At 38.4% G+C, this 14,338-nt stretch overlaps 1 protein-coding gene and 1 pseudogene across 5 annotated transcripts in view; one reads left to right on the top strand and one right to left on the bottom strand.

Annotated features, from left to right (window-relative positions):
- NCOA2 (nuclear receptor coactivator 2) overlaps window positions 1–14,338 on the bottom strand; it is a 268,578-nt gene that overhangs the window by 149,414 nt on the left and 104,826 nt on the right. The gene's annotated exons all lie outside the window — the stretch shown is intronic.
- LOC138993482 (beta-1,3-N-acetylglucosaminyltransferase manic fringe pseudogene) lies at window positions 9,375–10,007 on the top strand (annotated as a pseudogene).

Genomic DNA, 14,338 nt, shown 5'->3' with positions numbered 1-14,338 from the left:
AAAAATTCTGTAGAGATTCTGGTAAACTGGATAAGGACGTTGGGAAACTGTAGTGATTCTGTGCACATGCATCATTACCAAAAGAAAAGAAATATTAAAAAGTACAAATTTTGAGACTACTGATATCCACTGTATAGAAGTTTACCTATAAATACTTGAAAAATAGAATTTTGAAAGGACACACTTTTTTTTGTATTTCAGAATGTGTTCAAACTTGGCTGAATCTGTGGGATCTCTGAACATCAGGCTTTTTCATTTTTCTTCTCCCATCTTTAAATTGCCTATAAACTTTCATCACCAGTATTCGGCTGCAGGTACAGACATGGCTAAAATGCACTGGTTCATCCTAAAAGGAGGGATGTTTACCGAAATTAAACCAGATTTAGTCAAAGCAAAGCACATGCTTCAACATGAAAAACCCTACCCCCTCCTCTGAAACATCCCGGTAGCGTCTAACTCTCTACTCCTCCCTTAATTTCTGTCATCTTGGTTTGTATTACCATGTACTTCTCCTTTGATAACAGCCATTTTAAATGGCGAAAGAATTTTCTCCTGACCATAGATTTAATACAGCCGTCTGATGACTGATAGAGCAGAGATCCTTTTGCTCCACCTCCTAACATCTGTCACAAGAGTCAGATTACAAATCAACCCAAATGAGGGGACAGAGGGAGGGTAAGTGAAGAGGGAACACAGGAAAAGGAAACACTAGTGGTTGGTGGTTAGAGCATCTGTAGAAACCATAATATAGTTTCGAGCCTTCATTTGATCCCATCAAACAAAGGGACATCATATTAGAAATAACATTAAACTTTATGTTTAATGTTAAAAAAAGAACTGTATAATTTCCTAAATAGAAATACTCTTTGAAAATGTAAAATAGCCGAAACCGGTTTGGCTCAGTGGATAGAGCGTCGGCCTGCGGACTGAGGGGTCCCAGGTTCGATTCCGGTCAGGGGCATGTGCTTGGGTTGCGGGCACATTCCCGGTGGGAGATGTGCAGGAGGCAGCTGATCGATGGTTCTCTCTCATCGATGTTTCTAGCTCTCTATCTCTCTCCCTTCCTCTCTGTAAAGAATCAATAAAATATATTTAAAAAAAAAAAAAAAGAAAGAAAATGTAAAATAACAATCTTCTTATTGCTCAATCTGTGGAGATTTATTATACACATATAAATAGATATTTTCAAAGAAAATGATCTTTTCATCCCCAGTTATTATAGTCATGTCTAATGCCATCAGAAATATCAGAAATACATTAGTTACAAACCAACTTATACAATGTGTGTAGCTATTTATGCATTTTACTAGATAAATAATATTACCTTTGATATTTTAAAATTTAAAAACTGACCCCTGAACTGCTTTTAATAACTGTTTGTAAATCTTCTAAGTTTATTACAGTGGAAAAAATTAATCAGTAACTACTTACTGCCAAACTATACCTGTAATTTAAAATGATGATAAGAGTAGCCTAAGGCAGTTTGCAAACATCTCAGAAATTTCAGAGTCCAAATGGCTTTAACTTACGACTTTATGCCAAAGAAAGGAAGAAAATATGTCAAAGAAACATTTAACTAAAGCAACAATAAAAAACTTGTAAAATGCTGATTTTTTTAGGTTACATGTGCTTGATAGTTTTCTAATAATACAAGCACCGAAAGGCAATTCAGATCCAACATTAAACCATTGAAGTTCCCCAAGTATACAGGGTGTAACCTGATCATAATTGCTGTGAAGGGTGAGAGTTGACTAAATGTTGACACTAAATCTTGCCATCTGTAGGTGCTTTACACATCCCCAGCTTTTTGTAAAAAGGGTCAAAAGTTTACAGTATATTTTCCCACTCATTACCAATCACAAAATTCTATCCACTTATGTCATCTTAGAACAACACTCTGAACAATTTTGGCACTACTCAGTTGTAAGTCTACACAAAAGCAGGAAGGCTAGCTCCAAATCCAATGATTAGGCAAGTAACATTTATTTCTACATTTAGCAAAAAGACTGAATTTCCCCAAAATAATTAATTCTCCCAAAGACTTTTAGACTAGAACAATTATTCTAACTCTAACACTACTTTACGAAATCACTGGTGGCTTATAACCCAACAATTCACATTTAAAAGAAAGGTATTCATACTCAAGATGTCAATTTCATCATCACTAAGTGAACTCGACTATTATTTTTTTTCACGCCACTCACTAATCCCAATCATTTCACCTTGAATGTTCACAGCAGAAGCACGAATGCATCGTCTCCCATGACTGGGATTCAGGCCTGGAGAACTGTCCTAGTGAGTCAGACCAAATAGATTCACACTGCGATTAAACATATTAAAATGTCTGGGAATAAAAAGCCCATGCGGATCTAACAAAAAGGCCCTTTCAGCAGGCAACAGTGATCTGTGGTTCTGATCATTTTAAATTAGCGAACAACCCAAAATTCAAAAAAAGTACGAACATGCCATTTTCTAAAATTCTCTCATTTTACAGTTTTACTTTTCTCATTACAATTATCAAACTTTATGCTAAACTCTATCTTTAATTATTCATAGAAATTGCCAGTAAATTGAAATCATCACCATAAATTCAGTAGGAATTATGGGAAAGAATGCAAGGGTGGAATAAAAACAAAGATAGTATCAACATATACAGTTCTTGCAATTCAGCTGAAAAAGTAATTGTACACTGAGAAATACTATATGAATCATGTAAATCTGAGTTTTATTTTCAATATATAAGAATTTAATATTTAAAAGAACCCCTCTGAGCCCCATTTTAAAGTGAATAATCTAATCTGACAGTACAAATGATCAACTCCTAGAAATTATTTTAGATGTAGGAATCTGATATATTAAAACAAATTAAATCAATGTAATATTGCTCTAATTTAAAAAAAAACACCCAGCTAATTAAAGAGGAACAAGTTAAGTGAAGAAAATGTGAAAGAAATTTTGACTTAATGTTTCTAATTAGCAAGGGCTTTCACATAGACTTAAAAGCAAATCTTCCTTTCCTGATTAATTAGAACATCACACAAAGAACTAGACTCTAATTGGTAATTCTTTCAGAGAACTGGAAGGAACAGATGTGACAAACAGAAGAAGACATGTTCTCCATTGAAAATAATTGCAAGTGTTATAGCTTTATAGTGGTTACAGATATCTAGATAGATGGTCGCTCCTATGCTTAAAAAAGAATACTTTTGAAAACTTATAAAGGCTATGTGGCTAGTGGAATGACAGAAATATTTTGCCCAAAAAATAAGTTCACTCTGCTCAAAATAACACTAAACTTCGGCAAAGAGCTTTTTGTCAACTTAGTACATTGTTTGCGGGTAGTTTTTATCGCGCGCTAACAGGTGGCTCTACTTCTTACAGTCAATGTAAATCGTATAAATACGTTTCCCGCATACAATGTGTTAGATAGAAGGTAAAATATTGACTGAAGACTTTTGAAAGTGTCTAGAATTGTTCTTCTTTCTATTAATGATTCCCCAATTATCAGATATATTTCAATGTTTGCCATTAATTTAAATAGAAGAATTTTATAATACTCTGAGAATACCAATCTCTTCCTCCAAGATACAAAAAGGCACATCACTAATATGAAATGGATATGCCTAAATTAAATGAAGAGAAAAATGAAGGAAAAAATTGGGGACAGGACCCATAACAGCACTGCAATTAAAAAGATAAGGGAAGGAAATTCTCAGGAAAGAGAAATAAATCCTCTAGCCTCTTAGATGAGGGACTTGCTCTTGGAGGGAAAAAATATTAACATTAAAGGGTAGCAAATTGAGGGGATTTCAGAAGCTAATTAAAAAATACTGCAGCAAAGATTTCTGAGTGCCAAATTGTAAGCATAAGTACACCAACTAGTTTCAAAACAATTCTCTGAAATGCTGATACATAGGCGTTTTAAAAACATAGACATCAACTACATACACGTGGCATTTTAAAAACTCGTGATTTTTCATTCTGTATTACATTCTACCTTATATTTTGCTGTCTCATTTTACAAGTAGAATAATTTTATAATCAATAACAAAAATATAAATATACTAAAGCCAAAATGATTACTCCACATTGTAGCATGTATCAGTACTTCATTTCCTTTTATTGCCAAATAATAATCTATAGTATGTATATACCACATTTTATTTATCTACTCATCAGCTTATATACATTTGCATTGTTTTTAGTTTTTGGCTACTCTGAATAATACTGCTATGCACATTCCCATATTCATATTGTTGTAAATATAGAAAATCTACTAATTAGCTTTATTAATGGAATGATATAGATAGATCATAGGGAGCCTGGATATCCAAAGGAGACAGGCCTGGTCTTTTGTAGGATCTGGAACGATTCCTCCCTCCCTGAGCATCCATTTATCACCTCCCTACCAACCTGTCAGCATCACTCAAAGCTCCTCCCCCCCATCACTGTCACCCCCTCAGTTCGCACCATCATCTCACCTGAATTACTTAATAGCCTAAATGTGCCTCAGCCTCCAGCCTTGCCCTCCTCTAGTCCATTCAGCCCAGTGCAGGATATTCATTCTAAAGTACAAGTTTCATCATTTCATTTCCCAGCATCAACTTTGTCAATGGACCCCCATGGTGCTCAAGATTAAAGTAAAAATTCCTTAGCGAGTAAAAGACTCTAAGGTGATCAGGCCCCACTAACCTCTGCCATTGTGGTCTCTGACTACTTCTGTTGCATGTAAAGGGACTAATTCCGTTAATTTTTCTCCCTGACCACTGTGCCTTTGTACATGCTGTCCCCTCAGCCTGGAACTGCCCCTCTCCCTGTGTTTTTCCCTCAGCCACAGAACTGCTTATCCTCTACCGTTTTATATGCCATCATCTCCATGATAATATAAGCTCCAAATAAGTAAAACATGTTTTTTTCATAGCTAGTGCATCCAGCACAATGAATGACACAGAGTGAGCACTCAACACAGATTTGTGGCTTTGATAAGAAAATGCTAATTATTGGCATTTCCAGTATCTGAATAATTCCCATTAGCAGTTTTCTAGGCTCTTGGCTTGAAAAAAAAAAAATTGTTGAAGAAACAGGGAACACACACATCGTAGTCCTGGCTGCCTATCTCCGATAGAGGCAAACAATCCTCACTGTCAGGTCACATGGTTAGTTCCCACTGGAACTGACGCCCACCCTTCCACACAGCCCAGACTGTGACTAGGAACTACCCCAGGACGCTGGGCAGGGCTGGTTCAAAAACAGGCGGGAAATAGAAGTTGGACCAATGAGTGTGTCCTGTGATTATTGTTGGAGCTGACAGGAGAGTGCTCTCTTTAAAGAGAAACAGCGGCTGTTAAAATGATGTAAGCCAGAGCAGTCAGGACCTTCTCTGCTATCGCGGAGTCCTAATTGAAAAAAGGAGCCAACACAGAGGAAAGTGGAGACAAAAAAAGAGAGACGGTTCTGATGACATCATTAAATCCTTCCATCCAGATGTGCCCAGAGCCAACTGCAGCCTTAAGCTCCCACTTAGGTGAGGAAGAAGGGTGGAGCCCATTTTTCTGAATAAAGTGTCCATGAAATGTTACACAATTGGGAATTAATCTAAGCTATATTTCTTTTGCTGGAGGTAGGGAAAATTTGGAATGAAGACATTATCTTTATCCTAAGTGAATTTTAGAGTATAATAGAAAGAACAAAATGACAAAGGAAAATCTGGTTTGAGTGCTAGTATCCATGCTATGCAACCCAGCAGACTCTTTTTCCTGCAGGAGGGATTTGTATAACACCGTTGGTGGCTGCTCATTACACACGGGCATGTGCCTGGGCTGTGTGGAAAGAACGCCACATCTGGTACAGTTCCCTGCAGAGGGAGTGAAGGGGTATCAGCCACCCTGCCTATGGAAGCGTCTGAGGAAGATGCTAACTAAGCCTCATGAGCCAGCTATTAAAATAGAAGAAAAATGTATTAAAAATCTGGGTATGAAAGACGTTTCTGTAGTAACTTAGATCCCTGCTCTAGTCAGGGATCAGAAGCAGCTGCTGATACAGAAAACACTATGCTGTGGCCTCCAGTAGCTCAGGGAAAAGGTAAGTTAACTGCGAGTGGCTAGGGGACATTTCCAGAAAAGCTCTATACTAGGAAACCCTTCACCACACTGGGTTTTCTTGATGGGGCAGCAAAGTAACCACACTGAGCAGAATCTGAGTCCTCGGAGGAAAGAGAAGTGTGGCCTCTGCCCGGTGTCCTGCCGTAACACCACGGCCACAGCTGGGGACTGAGTGGCTTGACACGGGGGTATGTTTCCCAGCTACTCAGAGTCCCTGTTTTGAAAAAGCATTATGCTTTAGAATCCTTACACCTGCAAACGGAGATTATACAATGAAACCACTATTGATCAGAATGCTCATGAGATGACAAGCTATGTTACCCCACTACCACCACCAAATTTGGTTCATTATTATTCAAAGCACTCCTAAAACTGTGACCATAATCTCCTATTTTAGTAAATATAACATTATAAAGATAATTTTATATTTATTATTTAAGATCTTACATCCTTAGGTCTATCAATTCTGAATATTTGATGCTGATACAAATTGATAGAACTTTATAAGGAGTAGGTGATAATACAGAACATCTATTCTAATCCCAACAAATGGTTAAGTGCGTGCAAACACATCAAATTCTAACTTCCTTTCAGGATATTCTATTTAACATCAGTGTAAAAGGGGAAATATAATTTAATTCAGCATCTCAGCATAGGGTTCATGTTAATACTGGTACAAGTTCATTATATCCAACTAGATGCACACAGACTGATAATAAAGATTAATGAAAGTATATTATCATGCACATATCAACAACTACAAAAACTTGTCCAATAAAGAACTGAACCAGCCAGTGTGGTTCAGTGGTTAAGCATCAACCTAAGGAGATCACGGCTAGATTCCCAGTCAGGGCACATGCCTGAGTTGTGGGCTCCATCCCCATTAGGGAGTGTGAGGGAGTGAGGGAGGCAGCCGATTGATGATTCTCTCTTATCATTGGTGTTTCTCTCTCTTTTTCTCTCCCTCTCCCTCTCTGAAATCAATATATATATATATATATATATATATTTTAAAAAGGACTCCACAGGTGGCAGGATAACTACTGTCATCCCTAATAACAGTGCCAGCAGCCAGTTCTGGGTCTGATATAATAATGAAGCCATGTGATGGGATCTTCCTGGTGTGCAGTGACTATTCAGAGTGGTCAGTGTCTGGTTTTCTAATGTACTCACTGTGCGCAAGTGTGCATGTTTGTGTGAAGGATGATTATTTGGTTGTTACTCAGAAAAAAAGTTTTGCCTCTACCCTCTGGCAGTATAAGTTAAGATGTTTAAGTAACAAAATGGATGAGAAATAGCAGGAGAAAGAAAAAAGAGGAGTTGAGTACCTGGCCTAGGCAATGGGGGGGGGGGGGGGGGGGGGGCTCGGTTGAGTTGTAGACCTAACATTTTCAGAAATGTAGTTCAACCTGGACTCGGAACAGGAGTTGGAGATGAGGACTAGAAGCAGATGATGAGGAGAGAGAGGAGAATGAGGAAGACAAAAGCTAATTTTTAAAAACAATTTCCCAAGTGATAGGCACTGATCTAAGTGCTTTATGTGAATTATCTCAATACAAGAAAACCACATACTAGAAGAACAGATGTTGTAGGGAGGTAGGGAAGTGGAAATTGAAGCGGAAGAGTAGATTGGAGTTGAGTGTTATCAAGAATAAAAGGGCCTCTCGGTGGGCTGACTTTAGAGGTTCAATAAAACTGGACCTTTTCTATTCTTTCTGTTCAATGTACCTGCAACTACTTATAAAAAGACATCTTCTTATAATATCCTTACATTTGTAATATTTTTGTAATACTTTTTATATCATCAAACTTAACCACTTTTTTATACTTCATCAACTAGAGGTACTTGTTTTCAGTTAGAGAATATACTAGATATAACTTCTTAAACTCGAGTAGGTAAATTAAAATCAGTAAGAATGTACTTAGTGCTTTGTATAAACCCATGCATTATACAAAGCACCAAGGAGGGAAATTTACAATATAGTTGGACTAGATTTGGAATGTAGCCACCATTAACAGCCCACATTCTCAAGACACTTTCAACTAAAATTGAAACCAGCAGTTATTTTTCTGTCTTTGTGCCATTTGAGTCTCATCAGTAAAACATATCCTTATTTCTGTGTTTCGTTTCTAGCTATTCCTTTTGTGATGTCTTAGGACACGGCACAGCAAGATAACCACAAGGTCAAGAGTGTCAAGAGCAGGACAGGAGTGGGCCCAGTGTCCATCACCCTTCCCACACTGTGCACTTGCTACAATGCATTCTTTTATATTTGTTAATACATTACTTTGTAATCACATTTATGTAACTTAATGTTTATCTGCCATTTCTCTTACCACCCTGTGAGACGTGGGTGGAACAAAGGCCACACACATTGCTTCTGTCCACCTTACACATCCCTGCTTTACTGTGTGCAGAGCAACTGCTCTCCAGTGAATGTAAACTAAGTGGAAAAAGACTGTCGGTTGGTTGGAGAATGAAAAACAAATCAGGGATTTCACCTAATCAAAAAGTGCCATTTTCATCAATAGAGGAAGCCCTATGTTAAACTAGAAAGAGAAGAGATTTGGGAAATATATAGTCCCAGGTTCAAATTCTAGAGCTGCCCACCTGTCTATATGACTTTGGTTAATTCCTATGAGCCTCGGTGTTTTCATCTATAAAATGGGAATAATTTCTCTCTCCCAAGCTGATATTAAGAATTTGATTAAATAAAATATATTTTAAGAACAAGAAGAAAGCAGGTTTGTAAGAAGAGCTTCCTTCTTAAAACTGCTTTATATTTTGATTCATAAAAATATTATTTCCACATTATATTTTAAAAGAATGTTGTCAAGAGCAGGTGGAGCGCTGGTGGAGGAACAGACAGAGGGGCTGCCATGGCTTGGCCTCTGGGTCCAGAGCACCAATTCCCACCTCTCCCCTCCTTGCCCCTTTTGCCTTTGCTGGAGCCCCTTCCTGGCCAGCCTCCCCTACCGGTCCAGTTGGGATTGGGGCATTAGCTGTCTAGGGTCCCAGGGCCTGGCACGAGCCCTCTTCACCCTTCTATGCATGGGGCTCCTCCCCTTTGGTACCACCTGAGCCTGTCCCTGAAGAGCCTAGTGGAGACCCTCGGCTGAACCCATCAGGCCCGCTGCCCCGGAGCTGCAGCTGCAGCATGTCTTCATCACAGTCAAGATAATCTGCACCCCCCAGGGCTTTCACCTGGAACGTGGCTCTCCAGGATGAGGGAACAGACATCGTCTTCCCTGACAACCCGGATGCCCGGGTAAATGCCTACAAGAGAGCCTGGGCCCCACCTCCGGGTCACCAACTCCCCTGCGGAGCACAGCCACCCAGCCCTGTCCTGCATGGTGGCTGAGTTTGATGCTTTCCTGGCCAGTGGGCTGAGGTGGCTCTGCCACGAGGACGATGACCACTATGTAAACGCAAGGGCACTTCTGAAGCTGCTAAAAGCCTTCCATGGACCCGTGATGTCTACAGAGGCTGGCCCAGCCTGAACTGGCCCATCCACGCTTCTGAGCCACGGCCCCACAATCGCTCGAGGCTGGTACAGTTCTGGTTCACGACCGGGGTGCTGGCTTCTGCACCGACCACAATCAGGCTTTGAAAATAGCCCTGTAGGCCAGCATCTCCACTTTGTGGACTCATCTGGCTGCCTGATGACTGTACTGTGGGCTACATAATTGAGTGGCCACCTGCAACTAGGCCCCGCCTCCACTCCCACCTGGAGACCCTGCGGCTGCTGGTGCTGCCCAGCTCCTGGAGCAGGTCACCCTCAGCTGTGGTCTTTGAGGGGCAGGCAGCAGCTCAATGTCATTAAACAACCCGGCCCCTTCTCTCCTTCTCTCCAGGTTTCACTCCTACCTTGTCTCCTCTACCTGCACACCCCCTGGAAGCTGTGAATGAAGTGAATTTGAGATTGTAAGTAATTAAAACCTCTTTTTGATTTTTATGGTACATAATGTTAATTATTATCACCCCAAACTGTAAGCAGCTAAAAGCACTTAAGACAGTGGTTCTCAACCTTGGCTGCACATTAGAATCACCTGGGAATCTTTTTAAAATGTTGATTTCTGGGCCTCATCCTCCGGAAATTGTTTCTTTGTTACTAATGTTGTGGCCTCACCCCATAACAAAGAAACAGAATTTCCAGAGGATGAGGCCCAGAAATCAGCATTTTAAAAAGATTCCCAGCCCTAACTGGTTTGGCTCAGTGGATAGAGCATTGGCCTGCGGACTGAAGGGTCCCAGGTTCGATTCCAGTCAAGGGCATGTACCTTGGTTGTGGGCACATCCCCAGTGGGCGGTGTGCAGGAGGCAGCTGATCGATGTTTCTCTCTCATCGATGTTTCTAACTCTCTATCCCTCTCCCTTCCTCTGGGTAAAAAAATCAATAAAATATATTGAAAAGAAAAGAAAAAGAAGGAAAATGAATTTGTAAGTTTAAAAAAAAAAAGATTCCCAGGTGATTCTAATGTGCAGCCAAGGTTGTGAACCACTGACTTAATAGCTTTGAGAACAGCTGTAACTCCCTTGATGTTAAAAAAAAAAAAAAAAAAAAAGGAAAGTAAAAGAAAAAAAAGAAAAGTGGGCAAAATCTGAGAGGGAGTGTGGCCTAATTTTTTAACAGTTTGTAAAATGTAAATGCCATGTCTGTTAATTTAGGTCATGACTATGTGAAATATAGTCAACATGAAATAGAAACTGTACTTCCAATATAAATTAAGCTTTTAAAAAAGTAATTGAAATAATTCTCTAGTCACTCTCAGAAATGTAGAAATATAATTTTTTCTAAATAAAAACTGAAATTTGCTTTTGAATTGAACATTTTCTTTTCTTTGTGTGAAAGTGTCATAGGACTTCTTATTATGGGAATTCCAGAAAATGCCTTTTAAAGATTTAATTGAGTAAAAAGCCTAAAATTATTTTTAAAGAGGGAAACTTTTAAGTGAAAAAGAAAGTGGGCTAGCCCCCTTTTCCATCCTTCAAAACAACGTAACCAATGTTAACATCTGAACAGATCCCATTGAATGAATTATATGTGTAACCTTGTTTGAAGTAAAAAACAGCTTACCATCACTTCTGTGACCTGCATTTTCCTGTTTAACCAATCAGTCAGACAGTCACTTCTGATAGGATATACAATTTAGCAACTTCATGGGCTTTGTTTTGCTGGTACCCAGGTGAGAAGGGGCTGCAACCCTCATGGGAGGGAGGGGTGGCAAGCTCAGTACTAAGCCTTGCCATGTCCTTACCCACACTTGTGGATTATTATGAGAAGAGCTTAGAACACTACCTGGTAAGGACAATATACACACTAGCAATTATAAATGATCTTTCAGTTCTAAGAACTTTCCATTTGTACTATGATTGAAACAGGATTTTTGTGGATAATACTTGGTTCTACATTCATGTCTCTGTATTAAAACCACTCTGCTGATTGGCCCATAATCATGATTATCAATCTTTAGTAATATAGTAATGTTATTTTAAATAAAACAAATTTATATACTTAATGACATATTGACACAGAAAAGTTATATGTACATAGATGGGCAGCTATATAATGTTAAAAATGTTCTGTGAATAAAACAACAAAACAAAACATGTTGCTCTATATAATGAGAAAAAAAAATTAATGAAGTAGGATGCTTCTAACTCAATTTCCTTCACATCCTGATGTACATCTTTTGAGTACTCTCTTCTGACAAAGCTGATTTTGTAGTATCTGATGGGATCAGTTCATCAAAACTCTCCTTTTCTGAGATCGGAATCATTTTTTCACTTAACTAGAAAGAAGGCAGCACAAAATGTCTTTGCAATTGTTATAAGATCCAATTAAAAGCAGATGAGTTGGAAGACACAAAGTTTTATTTCACTATATACATTACAGCCCAGTATATAAAATGCTTTGAAAACAAAAAGCGGTTTATTCTCAACTTCAAATCAAAGAGGATTTAGACACCATCAGAACTCACTTCACATTCTGACACAAAGAATTTAGTCAAAGTTTAAATTGATACAACACAGGTAAAGGCCAAGAACCACGTCTTGTCAAAAGTAATGGTAAATGTTTGTTTTTCCTTTTCTCTCTCTACCCCTCAAGCTAACCTACATTCATCTCAGTTTTAAGACACTGTGAAAACCTTAACCACCTCATGAAACCTCGTTGTGGTATCTGAACAAATGGCCAGGTATATTACTTTCTCAATCAGCTCTTGAAACTTAGTAGGAAATAGGACCCTTGACTTCAGTAAAAACTATGACTTAATTAAAAGGAGCACTGAAGTAGAAATAGCACAGCAAGCCAAAGATATCACATTTATCAGGATAAATAAATAGTGCATAAATGCCTCTTCTTTTCTGTCTCTAAAATGGTTAAGGCTCAAGAAGAAGTAAGTGTACGGCTCCTGATGCGGCAGCCCTAGCCCAGGGACCCTAGCACAGCCACCACCAGCATGTCTGTGGGGACCGTGGCCAGCGCTGCAGGCAGCACTCAGCTCTGGGGCTGAACAGCTTTAGTGATGAGCCACTATGGTAAAAGCAGAATTTAAAAAAAAATTTTCCTTTTAAAAATAAGGTGGAAAAAATAAGATGGGAAATTGGTAAATATAGTGAGCATACATTATAGTTTAAAGCAATATGCATTGGCATTTAGGATATGTTAAAACAAAAATAAATTTAAAAAGACAACAGTGGTATTTTACAAAAGGCTATCATTTTATATCTTCAAAAGATACTTTAAAGAGAAAGTATGAACCTGACCTTGGCACATAATATAAATATGTCAGTGAACAAGTTCAAAGAAGTAATAACTTACGTGTAAAGACAATAAAGATTTTATGAAACTTTGTGGATATTTTGAGGCAGTAGCAACATTAAACACTAAACTTATACATTAGAGAAAATGTAAATGTTCCACAGCATCTAGTTTCAAGGAAAACCTAAAATCTAGGTTCCACTGGGCTAATAAAACACAATATACTATTGCATATTGATAAGACACATGAAACCAGCCTAATCTGTTTCAAGTCAAAGGAATTTTGTTTTCCGTTCTATTCAAATATAATAACTAGCATGAGTAACCACCATATGGTTCTCAAAATACATTAGTTCAAAACTATCTTCTATTTCCAACTCTATCTTATAACCTAGAAAACAGAGGTTTATTTTCTGGACTGTAATAAAACTGCCATATAAAAGGAATTTGAAATCTAGATCAAATAGCTTTTTTAATGACTAAGAATTGAAAGGAACTGAAAGATCAACTGTTTCCTTTTGGCCCCTGCTCTGTCTGTTCTAATTTAAGCCACCAGTTCAATAACTGTGACATAACTGTTTTTTGAAAAGATATTCTTTTATATTTTAGGTAAAGACAAACATCTCAGTACTCATTGAGGCACTGGTAGGGCTGTTATAAGCTTCCCCACACCTCTCCCCACTGAGGTGCATGCTGGCCTATCACACTCCTGTGTCTTAGTCCTTTTCACCCCTCCAGGAGGAACGATAAAACTCTGCTCCAATTCTCTGACATGGATGGGCAACAAATGGGCAGTCCTTTGGCGGAGGCCAGAAAATTTCAAGAGTATGACTTCCGCTTATGAAATTTATGTCACTGGCACTAAAAAGGCCAAAACTGTTGGTTTAAAAAAATCAAACTTCTCAAATTCTATGAATTCTAAATCATTTCAGTATTTTTCAATACTTTAAAAAGCAGCGAAGGCAAACAAATCTATAGACTCTGGCACCACAAAAATCAACCTCTCATGGAGACATGTGTTCAAGAGATCCTCCAAAATTGGACCACATACATTTATAGCATATGGTCAAATTCCACAAAGCCACTATGAAATGCTGTATACTTCTTACTCTCCCTTTGCTCTTTTGGATGTGAAGGCAGAACTGTGACTAGGCCAAAAAAAACACATTTCCATTGATTGTAGACACCCATGAATCATTCATGAAGTAGCAAACAGTGCTTAGACAACCTAATGCATGGAATTAGGTTAAAGTCACAATTTGCAAAATTTACTGTTAATGTCTCTGGTTTCCTCCCCATTTTTTCTGTCTCAAGGAAGCAACACAAGCCCCAATGGAAACCTCTATATGCTAATGCCAAAGAATGACGAGGGTGAGGGGTTGGTGGGGGCATAACCTACTTAATTAATTTTATAGATATGGACAATTTTATAAATAAGCGCTTAATTTATCCCTGACGACTAGATGTTGTAAA

The sequence above is a fragment of the Myotis yumanensis genome, unplaced genomic scaffold, assembly GCF_028538775.1.
Source record: "Myotis yumanensis isolate MYYU_CA2020_CCGP unplaced genomic scaffold, mMyoYum1.0.hap1 SCAF_15, whole genome shotgun sequence".
NCBI classification, from domain to species: Eukaryota; Metazoa; Chordata; class Mammalia; order Chiroptera; family Vespertilionidae; genus Myotis; species Myotis yumanensis.
Note: the sequence above shows the minus strand (reverse complement) of the source record. Positions and strands in the feature narration are given on the sequence as shown.